Source organism: Podarcis liolepis, assembly GCF_965112155.1.
Source record: "Podarcis liolepis genome assembly, chromosome: 5".
NCBI classification, from domain to species: domain Eukaryota; kingdom Metazoa; phylum Chordata; class Lepidosauria; order Squamata; family Lacertidae; genus Podarcis; species Podarcis liolepis.
This window is the reverse complement of record NC_139556.1, coordinates 99,043,109-99,065,958: the sequence shown is the minus strand read 5'-3', so window position 1 is coordinate 99,065,958 and position 22,850 is coordinate 99,043,109. Positions and strand designations below refer to the sequence as shown.

General features: G+C 50.6%; 1 protein-coding gene and 1 long non-coding RNA gene across 6 annotated transcripts in view; one reads left to right on the top strand and one right to left on the bottom strand.

Moving 5' to 3' along the window:
* Positions 1–22,850, top strand: part of DIS3L2 (DIS3 like 3'-5' exoribonuclease 2) — a 196,215-nt gene that overhangs the window by 159,082 nt on the left and 14,283 nt on the right. The window lies entirely within an intron of this gene.
* On the bottom strand, positions 10,714–22,376 carry LOC310707526. Its single transcript, XR_014526543.1, has 3 exons — positions 17,751–22,376; positions 16,795–17,355; positions 10,714–16,749 (listed from the first exon to the last, which is right to left on the bottom strand). It is a non-coding gene; the product is annotated as an uncharacterized lncRNA (long non-coding RNA).

The following is a 22,850-nucleotide window of genomic DNA, read 5'->3' as shown; positions in this document are numbered from 1 at the left end:
GACTGCATTTCAAAACACATTTGCATGTCATTGCACACATCAGCACAGCTGGATACTTTTCCAAGTTGTGCACCGTCCGTGCTCACTGGTGGTCAGAGAGAGGGCATGGGTGTCTTCCCATGGACCACATTTTCCATCAAAGCTGGTTTGGCGTGAAATGCACGGGGGGGGGGGGAGCCCTGCAGCCTTTCTCGAGAAACTCTGTAATGGACATGGTGGGTGGTGACTAACGTAGATGGCTTCACAAAGCAGAGTTGGGGGAGTGCTGCATGCAGAGTAAATGAGCGTGTGTGTGTGTGTGTGTGTGTGTGTGTGTGTGTGTGTGTACACAGCCACAGTCTCTTTAGGGATGACTGCTGCCCCCTCTTTATAGTTGCAGAAGACTTTACCGGACCAAATTTGTGCATTGAACACCTGCATTCTTCCTTGGAAGCAACGGAAGACAGGTCCCCTATGCTCATTTCAAAGATTTTGACTCGGTAAACTGCAGACTTGCTTCAGACTCGGGATCCAGCAAATTCGGGGTTGGGAAGGCATTTTCCCGTAAGGCTGTGTGTTTCCTTCCCCCCTTCTCCTGCAGAACGTGGCTTGGCTCTGTCGCTCAAGTCGTCCGGAGCTACTTGCCCTTTGCTTTGGCTCCTTGTGAGCCAGCCTTGATTTTGCTGGTTAAGGGTGTCAGAGTTAAAGTGAGGAGGATCCTGTCGTGGGGTCAGGGCATGGCCCCTGGGCTCCCTTCTCAGCCTACAACTCAGTGGTCTTCCTTGCAAACAGGGGGGCTCCTTGGCCAGAATGCCGGCTGAGTTCTAAGTAGGTCTGGCTCTGAGTTTTACGGTGGTGCTGCTGGCAACGCATTTTGTGGTCTTTCGCATATTCATGGCAAGTGATGTTTGTACTGAATCCACTAGAAATCCAGTGGGCCAGCCATAGCAAGGAGACTGCAACGTCCACTGTGGCCTTTTTGGAGGAGGTTGGCATGATCACTGCTCTGACAGCGAACTTGGGTCAAATGCGGTCTCTAACCCTCAGTTCCCCACCTGTAACTTTGTTGGCTTAAAGAATGGGATTCAAATACTACAAATGTAAACCTGTTTCATTTTCTGGGCTCTCCCCCCTCCCCTAAGCACCTTGGGAATTGTAGTTTTTGGAGACTAGCAGTGTTTCCTTGTGAGAGAACACAAACCTCTGTGCACTGCCAGGGTCCCTCGCCCTGGGATTCATGGACCAATCTGAAACTTGGTTTCTGTTTGTGCTGTGGACATCATCTTAAGGCTGCAAAGGAGATGTTTAAAATACAGGTGGTGAGGCCACCTGCAGGGACAGAGCCACAGTCAGGTGGTAAACCTGAACCAAGGCTCCCTCCCTTCCACGATGGGAATTTAGTTCTGAGTCAAAATTCCCAGGCCCATTATGGGACATGCTGCAACTTTCTGAGGATTGGCTTGGGAGGGGGAGAGTTTTGGGATGGGATAGAAGTTGGCAAACATCTCACTGTGGGGGGCATTTGTCACAGGATTGAGGTGGGAAGGAATAGCAGTCACTTTGGGGAACACACCTGCCCCTGCCGCCATCACGCAACGCAAGCGGCAGTGGCAAAGGAAGTCAAAACGAGGAGAGTGATTTCAAACACATTTCGAGCTGCAAATCCCCACCCAGTACAAGCCAAAAGCTTAGGAGGCAAAGAAATCTCAACTTGGCTTTAGAGTCAATCACCCACTCCCTCCTCCCAAAAGCCCTGGCTTCCACAGCAAGATACTGATGCATAGGAAACCAACATCTCAGGCAGGAGGTTTGGCTTGGAGCTTCTCCTTGAAAGCTGGTTTTCTATGTGTGGGGAATTGCTTTTGTACAGGCATGCACACCTGGCCGGTGGGATGGTCCAGAAATGGGTTTCCCACTTCATTGAGCCCTCTGCCAGAGATGTGGCTCTAAGATTCGCTGGAGTTTCCTGGGCTGCTCCATAGATCCAGCCTGAGCTAGTGGCTTGGTGGTGTGGTGGCTAGTGTCCACTGGAGCGGCCAGGTCAGAAGGTGGGGAGCCCAATCAGCGGGTGGAGACAGAGCCATTGACAGACATAGCCAACTCTCTGCTGAGTTTCAACATGGGCAATGCTGAGACTAAGGAGGAGGAGGAGGAGGAAGATGCCACAGGCAGTGCCACCCCCTGGACAGGTGGGCAGCTGAGGACCAGCTGGGAGCAGACTGAGGTTCGTGAGACAGCACCACATTTGTCCGAATGGAGCAGCCTCCACTGGCTGATGGAGTGCCTAAGCTGCGTGATAATTGTCACTGAGCATCTTCTGGGGCAGTGCAGCTGCATGTCTCCAGTTCTCCCCAATTCTGTGCTGCTCTGGCCCCTGACCAAAGCAGGGCGCGCATTCTTTCCTTCTGCCCCTGTTGTGAACTTAGATATTGCGTAGGTGTTGGGCACCAACAGGCCAGGCTGATGCTGTGCTTTTGCACATACGCACAAACACACACTGCGGACCAGGAGAGGGAAGGCATTTGAAACGTTGACATTTCTGATGAGTATCAGCCCCAGGATGTTTGGAAAGAGAAGTGTCTCATTAACAACAGCCCAGCAGACATTGGCATCTTGCTAATTAAGTTCCTTGAAGACAAAGCCAGGCCTGTTCCTTGAAGTTCTGGCTGAGAGGTGAATGAGGCTCCCTGAAGACATAAACGCAGGCAACATCCAGGAAAAATTGCAGCTGCCATCACAGGGAAGATGCTGGGCGTTAAAAGGATTAGAGAGAGAAAGAGAGGGAGGGGGAGGTTTTCTGGCTGCCTGCAACAAATCTGTGCCCGCTCTGAGCTTCTGGAGGGGGTCAACCCAGCAACCTAACCTGGTAGGAGGTCAGGAAGAGTTGGAGCACCGCAACTCTCCTTAGTTTGTGCTGCCTCTGCCTCTGCCCTGTCCTCCCCACCAGTAACAGAGCTACCATATGCATATTTTTAAATAAGTAAAAACCAACCTGTTTTCAGCTCTGAAACTGGGGGCAGTGTTTTTAACGCGTTCCCAGCAGATCTTTCTGGTGGGCTTGTGTTTGAGATGTGGGAATGGGCAGCAGTATCGAAGCGAAAGTCACTTCCCTAAGAGCAGAGATGGTGAACCTGGTGTGACCCTCCAGGTATTGCTGGACTCCAGCTCCCATCAGCCCCAGCCAGCATGGCCAAGGGGCAGGAATGATGGGAGTTGTAGTGCAGCAACACCTGGAAGCCTACAGGGTTTCCAGGTCTGATACGTGGGGACCTGCCTTGGGACACAAGACTGGAGCAGATGGCACAGTCTTCAGAGAAAATACAGCACACCATTTCTCTAACTTCCTTCCGAAGCCACGAGAACTAGAAATTCACTCTTTAAAACTGGTAGTGAAAGAAGGTTTCCAACTGGCCTCTGGATTTGCCAAGGGGCACACAGGAACTTGGTTTGGGCAGTCCTGTGCAGGTCCCCTTCAAGGAATACTTTGGCAGTGACTCTGGTTGGTTGGTCACTGTGAGCCGGTGGCCTGATCCAGTATGCCAGGCTCCTGTGATGTTCTTATGACCTGACTTGGCTCTTTGTCATCGGTCCCAGAGGCGTCCCCATATTCTCTGCACTGCTCCAAATGAGCTGGCAGCCCCCTCTGCAGAATGGTCCGCTTCACCTTTCAGACAATGGAGGAAGCCTCCCCTGAGAGCCAGCTGGGAGCCAAGAAACCACAGGCTCCTTTTGGCTCTTCCCTCCCCCCCGCCCCGCCCCCACGACTGTAAAGGAACAACTTAGACTTTGACATAACACACACCTCTGGACCGCGGCCCTTTTTGCGGAGAGAACAAGGGGCTTTGTTGCTGAGATGACTGATGAACTCCACTCAGCCATCCCTTTGCGCCAGGATTGCCTGGGGGCACCAGAAGCCCAACTCTGGAGAGAAAGAAAGCTTTGGGCTCTTTGCTTCTTGCAGCTCCTCTCTTTAGATCTAGCTCCGTCAGTGTTCTGACAACTCCCTCACCTGTTAGTTGTGTTTATTACAAAAAAATACTGGTGTTTGTTCTCCTCCTGCCTCCCCTCCAACAGCCCAGATGGTTCCTCGCCTGCTCAGATGCACCAGTTAATCATCTTGGGTGGCAGGTGGGGAAGAAAAAGGAAGAGAGCGGACATCAATAACCTACGGAATGTTGCAAACAGGTGAGGGAGCTGCCAAAACACGGACGGAACTCAATCCAAGTCCTCTAAAGGCCGAGATGAAAGCTGGCCTTTTCTCAGCTCTCCTCTTTTGTAAGGGCCATAGCTGGCTGGCTGAGTCTCTGCCTTACAAGCAGGAGGTCCCAGGTTCTATTCCCAGTGGCATCTCCAGGTAACATTGGGAGAGACACCTGCCTGGCATCCTGGAGAGCCTCAGCCAGTCAGTGTAGGCAATAGTGAAGAAGATGGACCAATAGCTTGGCTCTGTATAAGGCAGCCTCTCATGTTCTTTGTTGCTATGTAAGTCTGTATGCATTGGCGTTTCCGTGTGCTGCATTGGTGCTGGCTCGCCAGAGCAGCTTCGTCACGCTGGCCACGTGACCCGGAAGTGTCTTCAGACAGCGCTGGCTCCCGGCCTCTTAAGTGAGATGAGCGCACAACCCTAGAGTCGGACACGACTGGCCCATACGGGCAGGGGTACCTTTACCTTTACCTTTAAGTCTGTATGCATTGGGTACCGACAGGGGAGGCCCTCCCATTCTGCCACCTGAGGCGAAATGGGAATTGCTGCCTTCTGGCCCTGCCGATGGGGCGCCGCTTCCGGCACTTCTCCAAGTGTTGCCGATCAGCTTCTGCCTTGGGGCAGGGGGAGTCAAGTGGCAACTGGCACGGAGGAGTGCCCTCCAACTCTGGCCAAACTCTGCCACAGTAGGCAGAAAAAGAGGGAGAGGGTTGTTTGGTGGGGGTCATCTGGAGACCCCGGTGGGGTAGAGTTGAGAAGAAGATCTTTAATGCAAACAATTGGAGCATGAGCAGGCCCAATCACGGGTGGAAAAGGAGAGCCCCTCATCTGGTTGGCTGCAACAATTGGAATTTATGGTGATCTTTACAACCACCTTAAGTGTGAGGTCCTGCCAACCTAGCAGTTCGAAAGCACAAAGTGCAAGTAGATAAATAGGTACTGCTCCAGCGGGAAGGTAAACGGCGTTTCTGTGCGCTGCTCTGGTTCGCCAGAAGCGGCTTAGTCATGCTGGCCACATGACCTGGAAGCTGTCTGCGGACAAACGCCGGCTCCCTTGGCCAGTAAAGCGAGATTAGCACCGCAACCCCAGAGTCGTCCACGACTGGACTTAACGGTCAGGGCTCCCTTTACCTTTTCAGTGTGGGTTGGTATTTGTGTCTGCTTGTTCCTTCATCAGGTGTTGAGGTTGTGCAGTACCAGGTTTGTTATGATGCTGCAGTGGGTGGAAGGAGTTGTGTACCTTCCAGGGTGAGATCCTGCTCTGCTATGGTTTGGGCCCCTTTCAGATGAGAGATGGATGAGGAGCATTAGACGCTCCAGTTTGGGGCCATGAGTCCATTACTCCTTTGGATATTAGGAGTGGTATCTTATTTATGTCTGCTTGGGTTGTAATATTGTTGAGTGTGAGTGGTTTATGTATGGGTATTTGATAGATGTAATGTTTGAAGTAGTGAACGTTTATATCAAATGGATGGTGAGTGAGCTTGAATGAATTGGGTGTATGTATGCTGCGTTGTTTGAAATGTTATATTATGTGAATCATTTCATGCCGTTTTATTGTACTTATTGTATATAGAAACCACCTCAAGCGGTCTATAAATGGGAATAATAAATGCATATATAATACAGGAGAGGTGAGCTTGGGGTGGGGGCAGGGAAGCCTGGAAGGTGAGCAAACTAGCAGGTTCCCAGGAGTCTGTAGCTTGTCCATTCACTCAAGAAACGGAGTTGCTGAGATCGAGGAGGCTTGCCACAGTCAGCAAGAGCAGGAATGGGAGGGTCAGTGGCCCTCCCAGGAAAAGCCAGGAGTTTCCCAGCAGCTTAAGGACCGACTCTGTTGGTCCCTATAGACTGAGAATGGAGAACCTTTGGCCATCCTGAGATGGTTGGGTTACAGGTTCCATCACCCTTGGCCATGGGCCACCATGTTGATTGGGACTGATGGAAGCCACAAGCTAGCAACAGCGAGAGGGACACAGTTTCCCAGTCGTACCAGATAAGACGCCACTGAGCCTTTGTGTCACCTGGTGAGATGCAGTCCCATTTTTAGTGGTTGCACCCAAAAGCAGTGCCTGGCTGAGCAGTGATGGTGCACTGAGTAACTCCTGGCTGCCACAACCCCTGGTTCAAGGCCACACAACTCCAGGGCCTTCTGAGATGTCTTCCTCCAGGGCCTTCTGAGCCAGTGTGGTGTAGTGGTTAAGAGCGGTAGTCTTGCAATCTGGGGAACTGGGTTCGCGTCTCCGTTCCTCCACATGCAGCTGCTGGGTGTCCTTGGGCCAGTCACACTTCTCTGAAGTCTCTCAGCCCCACTCACCTCACAGAGTGTTTGTTGTGGGGGAGGAAGGGAAAGGAGATTGTGAGCCACTTTGAGACTCCTTCGGGTAGTGATAAAGCGGGATATCAAATCCAAACTCTTCTTCTTCTTCTTCTTCCTGTTACACACAGGCAGAACAGAGACCTGGCCAGAGATGCAATGTGGGTGAGGCTTCCCTGTCCCAAGTTTGCTGTTGTGGGCAGGGTGCTGCTGTGCCCCCCCTTCTCTCTGTGTGTATGTAGGCCTCATTATAGCAGCACCGGGGGAGAGGCTGCAAATGGGGCACGGCAGCATCGCCATTGTTGCAGATCCTGGTTTAATAGCCGGGCTCGGCTGTGCCATGCAAATGCCGCTGCTGAGGGACCAGCCCCACATTTCACAAAGATTAGCTGCTAAATTGGCCAGCGAGGAAACATTTAATAACGGCAGATCGTAATTACTCATCTCCCGCTCCCGCCGCTCGCTCGGAGGAGGAGCAGCTTCGCAGGCAACAGAACGGGGCCTCGTGCTGCAGAAGGGGGTCAAGGAAGTGGCACGCTGGGAGCCACATGCTGCGGCCCGTATTCATTAGGCATCTGGCATCTGGGTGTGCAGCGAGCAAAGCGGGTTTAGCGTTATGATGGAGTGTCGTTTTGAAAATGTGCTCTAGAGGAACAGCAGGCTCAGCCCTTGCAGGTTGCGGCTTTGTTTGTGCCTGCGTTTCCGGCACGTGCTGGGTTTTGCAAGTTGCAAAACGCTTATGGCCCTGTTTCCTCCAGCCGCCTCTGATGCTCTAGGCCCAGGTTCGTGCTTTGATGAATCGTAGAATTGTAGCATTGGAAGGGACCCAGTGAGTCATCTAGTCCAACCCCCTGCAATGCAGAAATCTCAACTAGATTGGACATGGCAGATGGCCATCCAACCTCCGTTCAAAAACTTCCAGTGAAGGAGAGTCCACCACTTTCCAAGGGAGCCTGTTCCAGATTCGAACAGCTCTTGCCATCAGAAACGTCTTCCTAATGCTTGGGTCCAACCCTCTGGGACTCCCCTTTCTTGTCATTTGAATCCATTGGTCCAGGTCCTACCCTCTAGAGCAGCAGAAAACAAGTTTGCTCCACCTTCCATGTGACAGCCATTCAGGTATTTGAAGATAGCTATCGTATCTCCTCTCAGTCTCCTCTTATCCAGGCTAAAGATACCCAACTCTCTCAACCCAGCTCCCTCCTCCTCTTAAGGCTTGGTTTCCAGGCTGCTAATGATGCCCAAAACTTTTTACTGTACAGCCTTGTCAGAGATTTAGAAATCCATTATTAGGGTTGGTGTTTCTGATGGCCTTTGGAGTTTAAATGAATACCTTGAACTTCCAGCCTATATTAGAGGACTTTACCCTTCATGTAATCACACTGAGGTTTTTGAGTTTGGAAAATAAAAAAGCCGAACTTCTTATAGGCAGTACACGGTAAAGATGCTAATTGTAGGTAGCTAAGGTGGATGTGCAGACAGCCATGCTTGCTCTTTGACTTTTGCAGGAGAGACACAGAGGAAATACGTCTGCAAGGTGGAGCAAAGAAGGAGGGGAAAGCAGGAAGCGAGGTCAAGGGTGTAGCATCTGAGAAAAGATACACAGGTTAGGTCAGAGAAAGTCTAGGAAGCGTGGAGCTTCCTCCCTCCCTCCTTTCTCCTTTCTCTCCATGCAAACCCTGCAGCCCTCACTGCAACCTGAGTTTCATGTCAGCACTTCCAGCCGTTTCCTTAGTGCTTGGATTTTGTGCTTTGTCTGTGGGAGGTGTTGCTTCTGTTGCTTTCAATTACCAGAAAGCTCATAATCCTACAGCCCCTATGAATTTTGCTAATTGAGTAGACCTGGATTGCTTTGCAAGAGAAGGGGCTCATCCCCTCCAGCTCAAGCTTTACTGTTGGTTTGGGGCAGGGGGGCTTATGTTCCCTTCACAGATTGCCAGAGTGCTCAGAGGCAGGTGGGGCAGGATATCAAACCTAGAGAAAGCCTCTGCCGCATCAGAATAGAGCAAAGTCGTTTCTCTTAGGAATAATTCCAGCATGTTTCCAAAGCACTAAGTCTGAGTGATGCAATGAGACAGCAGGTATATTTGGAATGCTAGCTATATGGCCTTTTAGTTTAGAGAAAAAGAGATATTTGGGACAGAGATGATTAGAGAGTGGAGCCTAGAATATAGCATTTGCGGATAGGGAAGTCAGCTTAGGGGTTAAAGGTACAGGGATAGTCTGGGAATCCGGAGGTCCCTAACTATGTGTCTTAACCCCATGCAAACCCCTCTTCTGCAAGATGAGTTGCTTCATCTTGTTGGGAGCAAATTCTTTAGTTTAGTATGTGCTGTATGAAGAAGTACTTTCTTTCATCTGAAATGATTCCTAAATCTTCCAGTGTGGTCCCAGGCTCTAGAATTTTTGAGTGATAGAGAAAAACCTCTGTCTATCCCACGTCTCTGTCATGACCCACCCACCCATTTCTAAGCTAAAAAGCCCGAAGCCTGTGTCATTTTGGTTACCATTTTCTGAACCTTTTTACTGCACTACAAAATCTTTAAAAAAAATAATAACTAAAATAAAGTGAAAAAAATAAAAAAGGAACCAAAAAGTTCATAAAAATACTCTATATATATATATATATATATATATATATATATATATATATATGGTGAGCACAATGGCACATGGTATTCCAAGTGCAGCCACACAATAGATTTGTATATTGGCAGTTCTGCTTTCGATCCCTTTTCCCAGTGACCCCCAACATGGAAACAGCATGCAGCCTGAAGCAAAAGAGCCTGCAAGAGGCAGGACGGGCCACCCCATTACCTGAGGATTCAAAGTATTGGAAGCTGGTGATTAAACGCTGGCGGGAGCACCTGCTCTCTAAGAAAATGAGAGGCACGCTGTTGGGTCAGATTAAGAAGAGTTTGGATTTGATATCCCGCTTTATCACTACCCGAAGGAGTCTCAAAGCGGCTAACATTCTCCTTTCCCTTCCTCCCCCCACAACAAACACTCTGTGAGGTGAGTGGGGCTGAGAGACTTCAAAGAAGTGTGACTGGCCCAAGGTCAGCCAGCAGCTGCAGGAGGAGGAGGAGAGGACCCGGCGAACCCGGTTCCCCAGATTACGAGTCTACCGCTCTTAACCACTACACCACACTGGCACTAGATTAAGGTCTAGTGTCTTGTTTCCAGGCTGACGCTTCTAGGAAGCCCACAAGCGAGGCATGGAGACAGTAGATCTTCACTGTTTTCTGGCCCCAGGACTTGGATTCAGGGGTACAGTGGCCCCCAATTTCACATGCACACTGATGGGATCCGAGTTGGCAGTGACTGACCACCAGGGAGCTGTCTTGGGGTTTGTGATGGGCACCTTGGTTAAAATACCGAGCCAGTATAGGCAGCTGCTGTGCAAAAGACCGGGTCCCAACCGGCCTGACGAGAGAAGCATCCTTCTGTGGAGCCCTGGTGCCCCATACTGATAGCATCTGACCCACTGACCTTAGTGGAACCAGCCTTGGGTAGCGGCTCCCCCCACCTTCTGCCCCACGTTGCAGACGTTGGGAGAGAAGCAGCCAAACCAAAGACACTCAAAGCCTTCCAAGCGCCGAGTGTCAAGTTTTGACTGTGAAAAGGCAAGATCAGCAAAACTGATTATGCTGGGCGGTTATTAAAATTTTACTGCAAAGGCCGACACTTTGCGCTGCTTCAGATGAGGAGAGCTGCCGTTTTTCTTAATCAGGCCAAGGCAAGGAGTGTTCCCTGGAAGCTGCACCTCGCTCTGTAGAGGCTACAGCAGCCCAGGCACAGCCCTGAGGTTCCGGGAACAAGTTGGAGAGCAGGGCTTGGATGGCAGGGCCTTGTTTTAGACAGTGCAAGCGAGCCCTGCTGCTCTGGCATGAACTGGCTGAGCAGTGATGAGCCTGTCTGCTTTTAATCCCAAGCAAATCTCTCTCAGCAAGCTGAGTTGCATCCAGACTTCCGGCGATCGTTGCAATCTATTCATTGCCTTACACCAAGGGTCTCGAGGTGACTTACGTTAGGCAACGTAAACAGTGGTTTTCCCAACAACACATCCTTTCCCCTGCTTCGTACAAGTGCAAGGAAACTTTTGTCCCATTTGAGGGGAGGTGAATGGCTGCCATTTGGAAAACTTGGGGCTACAAAGGGAGGATTTCTATTTTCCTTAGAAGATATTTCAAATTAGCCTGGTAGCCCTGGAATTCTGCAGCTGACAGCTGCTTGCACAGCCTGTTGGGTTCAGATAGCCTTGGGTTTTGGCCCTGGAAACATCTAATGGTTAAACTTCAGGTTCTTGTGCAGCTAAGTGCCACCCTCACCTTACTGTGTGGTCTGCAAAATCATGGCATGTAGACATCCCTAGTCAGGTAAATAAGCTGAGTTGTTCAGCCCTGGAGCTGTTGTTGAGATACGAAAAAGCAGTGCTCTTAAGATTTCACTTATCTTACAAGCCTTGTATGAAATCTCTAAGTTCAACCGCAGTGTTGCTTCTTTGCTGATTTGACGCTGTGTGTGTTGAGTTCGCAAGAGATTTCTGATTGATTGCACGCTCAACAAACAAACCATATTGGCAGCCTGTCAGCTTGCCTTAAGGGGAGGACCTGAATCCTTGAAGAAGAAGGGGAGGCTCCTTCTTCAGCCTTTACTCAAAAGGTTGGCCGGGCTGAGCATGCAGCGTCTTGGCATCTTTGGACCTGATGAAAGCTTGGCCTCTTTTCTGCATGCCCCGTAAAGTCGAGTTTGTCCAGAAATCCTGCGCAGTCACTGTACAAATAAACCAACTCCACTTCCACCCCCTTCACCCTTGCCAAATGGCCCTCCTCCTCTCTTAACCCCTTCTTGCCTCCTGTGATCTCGCCCCACCCAGGTGATTCTACATTCTTGCTATTCTAGGGGTTGGGCTTCAGAATTCATTCATTTATTTCCATTTATGAGTCATTTCCCATAAAATATATCAAAGTGATTTCACAATAAAAACATCAGCAATTCAAAGTCAACATTTTTTCATTGCTCCCTCCCAGAATCAGCAAACCAAGAGCCAGGGGAACTGCATGCTACTTGTTTGCCTAACCAGCCTGCTCACGTTTCCCCCTTCAGGCTCCAGTTGACAACTGCAGTCTGAAGCGTGCAAAACACGGCGGCCTGGGAATGCAACCCAGAGGAAGTTTTGAACGTAAGGAGGGGTGATACAGACAGGAAGGCCTGTAGCTCAATGGAAAAGCACATGGTTTTCATGGGAAAGGTTGGACTGAGAAACCTGGTTTCAAGGTTGGATTGAGAAACCTAGAGCTCTGGAGAGCTGCTGGTGGTCAGGGTAGACAATATTGAGCTAGATGGAGCAAAGGTCTGGCATGGTGGAAGGCAGAAGGAGAGGAGAAGAGAAGAGAAGAGAAGAGAAGAGAAGAGAAGAGAAGAGAAGAGAAGAGAAGAGAAGAGAAGAGAAGATTGTAAACACAAAATGGTGTCCAGGGGCCTTTTTGAATAGGAGTGTGGGAATGGGCTCTAATCTGTTGGATTTCCCCCAGCACCCTCCTCCCTCCTCAAATCTGCTGCAGAAGGTTGTGAAAAACCCAGGACAGATTTCGGGGGCGCATGGGAGGGAGAGTTCCATCGCTTGGAGAGCACCCAACAGGTGGAATTTGCGGGGAAGCAGATTTCACCTAAATGTTAGGAGCAACTCTCTAGCAGAGGAATACGCTCCCTCGGCAGGTGATGGCTGCTCTTCTGAGGCTGCGAGGCCACCTGTCGCGGATGCTGTTGTTTTAATCTGCATTGCAGATCCTGTGCTTGGCAAGGCTGGGAACTCTGTGAGCTCCCCAGATCACTCCCAACTTGGATTCCTCCTCAAAGATACGGAAGGAAAAGCCTGTCTTTGGTCAGCCAGTGATGTTCCACCAACACTCCCCGCACGTCCCCCAGGACGCCTGATTCCAGCACCTTGTATGCCTAAGGCTGTTTTCGGACCCTTTCGTTTCCTGCCGTCCATCAGTCTCCAACATATCTCGCCTCTTCCATTAAGGCACAAGCTCTTAGCTTCAGTGGCCCATCTGCAGTCTGGTTACAGTCCTGGCCTCCCATGCAGAGGGGTTGCAGAGCCGACTGGAATAACCTGAACACTCACAAGGTGCTCTATAATGCTAGGAAGTCTCTCTCCATGTGCATTTGCCCTTCGTCGCCCTACCCACCCCATATTTTAAATGATTCTTTCTTAGATCACACAGCACCATTGCACTCATTCACCATCCTCGGTAAATCTGCTGCCTTGTACCAAAAAAGCGTCCCCTCCCCTATCAAAAGGGCGTGAGCTTGAAACATGAAGCAGCTGGTTTTTGCGGGGTTGTAAAGAGTGCGCTCTGAACATCTTTGGAAAGGGGAAATGTATCAAGTGAGCCTGGGTCCCAGGGTGCTTCGGCACAAATCATCCACGTGCCCCATTTTCCTCAGCAGCGAAGTGAGAATTCGGCACAGCCACTATAGCCACAATATCCTATGGCAGCCGCTGAAGCTTGTGACTAGAGGAGCTGCCATGCTGGGGTGGGGGCTGCATGCACAGTGACCCTCCTGGCTCCTTTAGGAGAGCCTGGGGGATGTGGCGATGGTGGCCCAGCAAGCATGGGGGTTGTGGTGCGCGTGTGCAATCGCCCCCACCCCTCGCTCTGTTTTTTTGTGCAGAGCTTTCACACACTCACGCTCACACCGCAGGTTCTGTTGGCAGGTTGCGCTCGAGATTTGGTACCGTCCCCTTCGCCGCTTGTTCACAGTTTTGGAGCGGCTTTGCCCGCTGGCTAAGCGAGGACTTCTCGGAGCCAGGCTTTCGACATGCAAGAGTTGACTGCAAGATGCAAAACAGTTTCTCTTGCTGAAGTTGGCTGGGCCTTGCTAGTGCAGACACAGTGTGTACACAGCTCGCTTCCAGCGCCTCCCCCTGCCTCCTGCCTGCCCATTTTGAACCAGCTGTTTTGCGTGTCTTTCTCTCCGAGGGCACTGAGGGCACTAATCCGTATCAGATTAGAGCCTAATCCCGAGCTTGTGTTCTCAAAGGGCCCTGGACACCGTTTCAAGCTGATCTTTTTCTTCTTCTTCTGCATGAACCTCGTTTTGTGCCTCTGTCAACAGTCCCTTCCCCCTGACAATCCCTTTTAATCTTTTGGGATCACAGCACAGCTTTCCAGTGAGCCATTTTGCATCTCAAGCAAACCTCGGCTCGGTAGCTGCTCTCAATCTTTTGGGAATCGGCTCCAGGCGTCTCCCGAGTGCCATGACATTTCAGCAGAGAGGTTCTGAACGGGGCTGGGGACGAGATATTCCAGCCATCGGCCCTAATGGATTCTCTGTTTGCATTTGCTGGGTGTTGTGTTGATATTAATGTGTTGCCTGCATTGCTGATAACATTATCTGCTCAGTGTTGCGCTGACGAAGCCCATGCGTATGGGAGAAGAGGCTGGGTGGAAAAAGATGGGTCCGTGACAATTGTACAGGGGGAAACGAATGGCTCTAGCAACAACTTGTCATATGAAAACAGCTGCAGTGCCAAAGGTTGCGAGGGAAAGTCCAGGCTATTTTTACACCTGCTCCTTTAACATATGTTTGGCCCTTTCCACACTTACTTTAGCCCTGCTTGTTCCAGGCACAGGTCCGCTTTTAAAAGCTCTCTGACCGAGTGGTGTTGTCGGTGGGTTTCCTTGCGCCCGAACTTTCCCTGCAAATACTCACTCTTCAGCGCTCAGTCAGCAAACGCCAATTCGAGTTTTCAGCAGATTTCTGTTTGCTCCAAGGAAGCTTTAAGGAGCGAGTTTTCATGGAGAAAGCTGTGGTGCAAAATAAAGGCACTCCTAAGGCCCATTTCCCCCCGTCTCCTGGTGTCTGGCTATTTATTTACATTTATATACCGCTGTATCGTAAAAAATATATCACACCTGCTTGCAACCATATACAAACATAAAATTTGCAGCCCCTGGTGGAATTCTAATACCTGCATATGGCAAACGTGATGGTGAGAGGTTGTCTATGGCACCGTCTCTGCATTGCTTCTCCTTTCCCTGGATTTAGATGTTTTTGATAGACTCGGCACCAGTTTTGCCAGCCAGCCATGCTGTCTGTCCCTCCGGTGCCTGAAATTCCCTCTGTGCCTGAATTGCTGGGAGAGGGAAATCCTTGTGTGCTTTTTGCCTCCAAATTCAGCAAGTAGGGATTGAGGCAGGGAGACAAGAACAGAGACTGGGGGAGGGAAAGAGGGGAACGGGCTGCCGAAGAGAAGACTGAAAAGGGGATCTGAAGGGGATGGTGGTTGCAGGAGAATAGTATGCCTGTTTGGGGCCACAGAGAGGGAAGGCTAACCGATGGAGATGCAGAGAGACCTGCGAGTAGGAAAGGAGGAAAGCAGGCAGCCGAAAGAGGGGTGTTCAGAGGGAGGAGAAGGTGCAGGAAGATGTTAGAAGAGGCTGGGCAAAGGCTCTGTTGAAATTGTAATGAGGATGCTTGCCCACAGCTCAGGCAGCAGTCAGGTTGATTGAAATGTAGAAGTGGCTCTCGAGTAGGTGTCTCCCCTCCCACACCCTCCGCACGGGTGCCTTTGACCCCATATGCATTTAAGGAAGTGTGCCTTAATGGAGCTACTATCATAAAGATCAAATGGCATTCTTAACCTTCCTACTCTGTGCTTTCGCCTAATAGGTCTCAGCGCTTCGCTGGGCTGCGCACTGCAGTCTGCCAGCAGCCTTCGCTTTCCATATTTTGCCTCTTCTTCTCCACCACCACCTGCTGATTGTTATGGGCTGTATTTGGCTAATGCATCCCGTCAGTGCAAGCATGTCAGTTTGCAACAGGACTGCCCTCGCGCCTTGTGCCATCCCCAAATCTGCTCTAGAGGGTCCCAAGAACCACTAAAACAAGTGGGGAGGAGGACATTCCATTGCGTAAGCAGAAAACCTTGTGTTGACCAAATGTTCCCATAGCGCTACACTGGATACGGCCCCAAGTCCCTTGCATTAAATCTCCTGTGGCTATTGAACTAATTTGCTGCAAGGAGCACAGAGAAAAGATGCCTTCATCTGCCCCAGCCGCAACAAAACATGTCTCTCCTGTATCGGCCTCTACAGCCACAGCAGGCACTGCAACCTTCGAACAGCTTGCCTTTACCCCCAAAGGCACACTCCCAAGACAGATGGTTGCCAACCAACCTACACAAAACCCTTAGCGCAACCTGGGTACCGCATACCCCAGAAAGCGCCCCTCTCTGACACTGCCCTGCCACCCCAGCTCTGATCAAACATGGTTCAGAGCTCCAGGTCTGCCCAAAGTGAGGATTGTCGTGGCACAGAGCAAGCCTTTTCCATCCATTTTTTATGGCTGCGCCAGAGATCATGGCTCAGTGGCAGGCGCACGCCCTTGCGCACAGAAGGTTCCCGGCATCTCCAGGTTAGGCTGGGATAAGCTCCTGCCCAAAGCCCAAGGGAGCTGCTACCAGTCAGTGTAGAGCAGCATTCCCCACCCTTGTGCCCCCCAGAGGCAGTTGTGCTCCAACTCCCACCAGTCTCAACCAGCATGGTCGATGGTCAGGGGCGGTGGTAGCTGGAGTCCGAGAAGAGCCCCAGGTTGACATAAGCACCCGTGAGCTAGATTGGCACAGGGAGCAAGGTAGCTTCCTATGAGGATCTGTGATTCCACCCTCCTTACCGCCCTTCCCTGGTTGGCACAGGAGAGGTTGCAAAACATGCCCCTTCCACCTGGTCTTTTTAAAACAGAAGCAAACGGGGACTATTTCTAGTTTTGCAAGCTGTTCCGTTTTGTTCTCTGCTTTTTTCTTCGTTGGGTGGCCTTTGAGCACTAGAAAGGCACTGGCTAATAAAGGATTTGAATAATTCATCATAGTCCGCTGGTTGGGTTTGCGTTCCTGTGGCAACAGAAGGAGGCAGGGAGATTTTTGTGCCTCCTTCCTGCACTGAGGGGCCGAGTTGGACCCTCTGCGTAAAAAGTGTGCCACGTCAGCAGAAACAGAGGCTGTTCTCCTCTAAGTAACCCTTGTGTTCTCTGTGCCATTTTGAGGGTAACGAGCGGCGAACATTTTGGCCCAGACAGGATATTTAGCTGTCTAGGATAAGGTCTGTGGTGCTCCCAATGACACCCACTGGTTTTTGCATAGCCCTGTCTGGATTTTTCTGCATCCACCTTCGCTTTCTTCCCGGAGTGGGGGGGACAGCTCTGTCACCCGAGTCTTGCTTGCTCTAGGCATCCTTTGCTGGGAAGCGGCTCTCGCTGACAGAGGAGGGCATTACGCTCCTGCGTAGGAGTTCATTAGCAAGGGAAACCATCAGAGCTCATCCCAAAATACCTTCCTCATCAAGCTCTGGCGGCAAACGGCTCGAGGTGAGAGCTCAGGGAGCAATCTTGGGAAAGTTGCTCCCTTCCTGTCCTCCCTTCTCCAGCTCCACTATGTTCATCCCTGGCGGCGCAAAGAGACAAATGGCCTTTTGGCAGCAGGGCTGGACCAGCCAGGCATGGACCATGCGGTAGGGGCGTTTTAATGGAAAGCTGCTGGCGACGCAGCAAAGCCGGGCGTGATTTTGTTTTTCAAAAGCCAGATTGTTGTAAAGAGCCAAAGAGATAAGCAGCCTCTTTGCTAAGCAAATGCTGACACTCATCCCCCAATCTGGGAATGCCCATAACTGCCCTGAGACCTGCAGCTTTAGAGCGGTATACAAATTTTAATCATCATCATCATCAACATCATCATCTTTCCAGATCTGGCAGCGAGAGGCATCCTATGCCTGCAGCAAAGCTTTGTTTGTTCCTACCCCATTTTTCTTTATCAATAAATTAAAAGCGGCTTACAAAAATGCTAAAGCTAAATACAGTGGTGCCTCGCAAGACGAAAAGAATCCGTTCTGTGATTCTCTTTGTCTAGCGGTTTTTTTCGTCTTGCGAAGCAAGCCCATTGAAGGATTAGCGGATTAGCGCTATTAGAGGCTTTTAGAGGCTTTTAGCAGCTTATCTGCTGATCGGATCAGCTGATAAGCGGCTTAGCGCTATTAGCGGCTTTTAGCGGCTTATCTGCTGATCGGATCAGCTGATAAGCGGCTTAGCGGCTTAGAAAAAGGGGGGGGGGAACCAGCAGGAACTTGCAAGACATTGTCGTCTTGCAAAGCAAGCCCATAGGAGATTTGTGAAGCACCTCCAATACGGAAAACTCTTTCGTCTAGCGAGTTTTCCGTCTTTCGAGGCATTCGTCTTGCGGGGCACCACTGTATTGTTTATTAAATTTGCATACCTGTAGATCTCGGGGCGCTTCACAACATCAAATTACAATATATAAAAAACACAAAATACATTATAAAGAGGAACAAAGACAACCCAATAACCCGCCCCCCCCCCCAGCACATTTGGAAGGGCATCAGATGTCCATCAGCCAAAGGCCTGATTAAAGAGGAACGTTTTTGCCTGGCGCCTGAAGGTGTATAATGAAGGCTGCTGCCTGGTTCTAGGGAAGCATCCACTAACATTGCTTCCGTCTTATCTGGATTGAGCTTCAGTTTGTTGGCTCTCATCCAGTCCATTACTGAGGCAAGACAGTGGTATAGCACTTCCATTGCCTCACCTGCAGATCTGAGTGTCATTGCCATATTGCTGACACCACAGTCCGAAAACTCTGGATGACCCCACTCAGCGGTTTCATGTAGATGTTAAATAGCATAGGGCAGTGGTTTTCAGCCTTGGCACCCTGGGGTGCCGTGGGCAGCACTGGCCTCTGTCCCTCTTTCGTTCCCTCGCTCCTCTGATGTCCTTCAGAATGTAAGATAAGAAATATATCTATTTGTGCTTTTTTATTTAATAACCAAGTTTTGTATACTTTGCATACACACACACACACACGCATATGCCGCTTACGTAAAATAGTATTAACTGTTTATTTTAAAAAACAGCGCTAAAAACAGATTTTTTAAAAATAACATTAGACTTAAGAAACTTATCAAAATATGGCTAAAATCAAGCAGTTTTAAAAACAAATACACGTAATAAAATTACATGGCTGGGTAGGCTTAGCCTAAACAGAAAAGGTTTATAGCAGGCGTCAGAAGCAGACCAGCGAAGGTTCGGCTTGCCTCATCTTAATGGGCAGGAACATCCAGAGCACGCTGAAAGATTGATTCCTTGAGAGTGTGGAATGAGCATTATGTGGCACTGGCATAGGAGTGCGTAATGTTCTGACTGAGCCCCTGCGCTCCGTATTTGTGAAAAGCGCTCCCTGCCGCATGGCCTTGGCTTTATTAAGGGGCTTGACCTCTCCCCAGGGGGTCGCTTTGTATGGCCAAGCGCACTTTCTGGCTACCGAGCCACTGCCTGGAGCACAGAGCGCCTTCCAAGAGTACAGAATTTGGCCGTCTCTGTGCCTGAGCGTGTCTGGGCAAAGTTACTTGGGGATGCTGGCTCTGGGAGCAAATCTTGGGCAAGTTCCACCCAAAGCACTCTTTAGCCCTCCTTCCTCCATGGTAGAAAAGGAGAAATGTATTTCCTTCCACCCTGGCGCATGCCCGCAGATGAAGTCATTTCCTCGTGTTAATCACTGAGCATGCTCCGCCTGGGGACGCCGTCATTCTTCCGGATTAATTAATTAATCCCCATTTTTGTGAATGTGGAAAACAACTGCGACTGAAGACCGCTGCTGCCCTGTTTATTTTATTTATTTGAAACGCCGTGCTCCCGCCCACCAGAGCTCCGAGCTTCCTCTAAGGCAACGGAGCAGGCCCCCGAACCAAGGAAAATACAATCCTACGTCAACCAGCTGAAAAGCCAGAAATAACCTGTAAAATGTCAAACTGTCTTCACTGGGGGACACCACATTGCGAGAGTCTCCTGGACGCCTTTGTCCTTCTGTCGGGTGGAGGGGGCGGGGAGCGCAGCTCTCTCTGTCCCCTTGTGGCAAAACGGAGCACCTGTTTGATGTGCTCCTCTGGGCAGCTGCGATGGAAACTTTGCCTGGATGCCCCGAAGGGCAAAAGTTCAGGTCTCACCACTTTGTGGGATCTGCCACAGAGCCGGGAGCCAAGGCTGGCTCAGTCGCACCGGAGGAAACCTGAGCAATGGCCTGGGAGTCCGCCTCTCACATGGGATTCATTCAGTGCGATTTCAAAGAGTCCTAGTCTCTCTGTCTCTGTCTCTGGGATTCTTTTGGGGTTTGGTTTTGTTTTCTTGCTTCCCTGTGCCATGAAATATTTTTCTTCTCACTTCGGCCTGCCAGGCGTCCTCCGGCCAAGCTCGGCTGTGTTCAGGAAAAGAAAAGAAAGAAAAGAACCCTCCTGCCTTTGGAGCGGACGGCAGGCAGGCAGGAGTGCTCCGGCCCTCTGCTCCTGTTAACAGCTGAGCCAGGATCCGTCTCAGCCTCCCCTCGCTGCCAGCCGGGCTCCAGCTCCAGCTTTGCCTTATGATCCATTTCTTTTTCCGAACCGCAAAACAGCATTTCCTGACTTAATCTCTCTCTCTCTCTCTGCTGCTGCTAAGGGAGTTGCAAAATTCCCAGCGCCCCGCCGTGTGCCTCAAACGTTCCTGCTTATCAGGGCTGCTTCTGGAGCCCCCCAAACGCTGAGAGAAGCCCCAGATCCCTCCCACCCCGTCCTTCCTTGGGAACCCGGGCGGCTAGAAACCAGTGTCTTATTTCTCTGTATTTCCAGATCTGTAGAACTCTGCATGCCCAGTAGAAGCTCTGCTCTCGATTCTGACAGCTGCATGTTCTTCCTGGCCTCCCTGAAATGCAACTCTTAACGTAAGAGTTAAGTATAGCACACTTAAGCCGGTGCGGCAGAGTGGTTAGAGTGTCGGACTGGGACCTGGGAGATCAGGGTTTGAATCCCCACTTGGCCATGAGGCTCGCTGGGTGACCTTGGGGCCGGTCAGTGCCTCTCAGCCTAGCCTACCTCACAGAGTTGCTGTGAGGAAGTAAATGACAGGGGTGGGCAAACCACAGGTGCTGCCGTGAGCTCCTTGGAGGAAAAGGTAGCATATTGTTGTTTCATCGTTTAGTCGTGTCCGACTGACTCTTCGTGACCCCCTAGACCAGAGCACGCCAGGCACTCCTGTCTTCCACTGCCTCCCGCAGTTTGGTCAGACTCATGTCGAGAACACTGTCCCACCATCTCGTCCTCTGTCGTCCCCTTCTCCTTGTGCCCTCCATCTTTCCCAACATGAGGGTCTTTTCCAGGGAGTCTTCTCTTCTCATGAGGTGGTCAAAGTCTTGGAGCCTCAGCTTCAGGATCCGTCCTTCCAGTGAGCACTCAGGGCTCATTTCCTTCAGAATGGATAAGTTTGGTCTTCTTGCAGTCCATGGGACTCTCAAGAGTCTCCTCCAGCACCAGAATTCAAAAGCATCCATTCTTCGGCAATCAGCCTTCTTTAAGGTGGCATTAGTGCAATGGTGAATATAAATAAATAAACTCCCCCTCCCAACCAGTGTAGTGGTACATTCTCCCTCTACACTCGCCCCCATATTAAGTCTTTTGCATTTGAAGGACTGTGCCACTGTGAGCTCCTTGTGGGTAGGAATCAGCCCGCCTGATGCACTCCTTGATTGTCTAGTAGGAAGGCTCCAGGCTCCAGGCCCAGCGATATGGCCGCTTTCTTCCTAACCGGCAAAGTTTTGTTCATATCTGGACACACTTCTGCACCAAAGGGATTGCTGAGGAGGTGGTCTGGCAGACACAAATCCCTGATAAGAACAGGAGGATAACCAGAGACCAGGCCAGGCCAGGAAAGGTCTGCTCTATCCGTGCTGCTTGGTGGTGTTTCTAGGGTGCAGGGTTCAGCCCTGGGGTCACCTTGGGAAGACGTATCTCAGCCTCACCCGTCTTTTCTTCCTCGAACCCTGTTCACCTCTGGCCCCTGGAAGGGGAAGGGAGAACTAGAGAACTCCACAGCAGCTCAGGAGCTGCGCTTGGGTCAAGGGCTACTGCATTCGGCTCTCCCAGCTCCCCTAGGGAGAAGTTGCTGCCATTCTGACCTCAGATTTTTCATCTATGAAACAGGGACAACGGTGACCTCAAGTAGGGATGAACAGATCAGCTTAAGTCTGCCTCGCCTTGTTTCCACTCACGCTCAGTCACAGATCTCTTCCGATCCATTTTCTGCGGGCTTTGTGAAAGAATGCGTGGAAAGGCTCACGTTCAAATTGTGCACTTTTTCGCACACACGCTCCCGCCCCCCCAAAATATACGTATCTTTCCATGCGCATCTCTGTCAAACATGCATTCTGTATAAATGTAAAAATATGGATTACCTTGCACACTTTTTGCGCACCCAAACTGCACTGCAAACCCTGGGAATGTCTGTGATCTGATCAGGGCAGGGAGCAACTTTGGGGCCACAGGTTGGGTCCCTAACTTCAATTCAATTGACTGTGAAGTACCTTGAAAAGGATAAACTAGGCTAGAGTGGGAAAGGGGGGCAGCAGGAGGGGGCTGGGCCAGGAGTGCCATAAATGGGGGAGAGGGGGGGTCCTTTGACCATTGTATTTCTGCCTGCCATTCTCTCATAAACCACACACGGGCATTTGGCAAAAGGAATCAATGGGCAGTGCTAGGTTTCGGTGGGTGTTAAATTTTACACTCAAGCAGTTTGGCTGCCACAGTCCTGTGGACATTTGGTCACTCCAGGTGCAATTGGGAACCTGGTGTGGAATTAATTGTTATTAGCATTGCAGGGGGAGCGGGGCAGACCCCTAACTTTCTCCCTCAGACTACAGCTTGACTGCATCCTTTCCCCGCTGTGACTGGGCGAGCGCAGCATTGAATGTGGACAGGATTTTGCAGAGAAGTGTTAAACCACAAGGACAGGTCCCTGCCCCGAGGAGCTTGCAGGCACTCTCTTGTGTGCTTCTCTCCTGTGAGCAGGTTCTCCTGCCTGGTTTTCATGTCTTGTTCTTTCCTTCTTACTCCTGCTCAGATTCCTCTGGGCATTTTCTTGCGTCCATAAAGGAAGCAACACTGCCACCTGGCGAGGATTTGATTGCATAGGCAAAATAATTCTGCACCACATCACTGGCAATGTTGATGTTGCTCTGGAGAAAAAGCCCCACTAAATGAACAGGTTATAAGAGGTGGGGGTGGAGGGGGGGTAGATTTGGGGTGCTGCCAGGACGGCAAGAGTGGTGACGGATCCGACCCCTCAAGCCAAAGCCTCTGCTCCAAGTCCTGTCTTCCAACGTGGAGACAGCCCCTGGGCCTCCTCTTGCCAGCCGTCACAAAAAGCAATTCTGTTTTGAGATAAATAATAAGAATAAGAATAATTTATTATTTATACCCTGCCCATCAACCTCCTTTGACTGTGACATAGAAAAGCTAGGAGAAGGAGAGG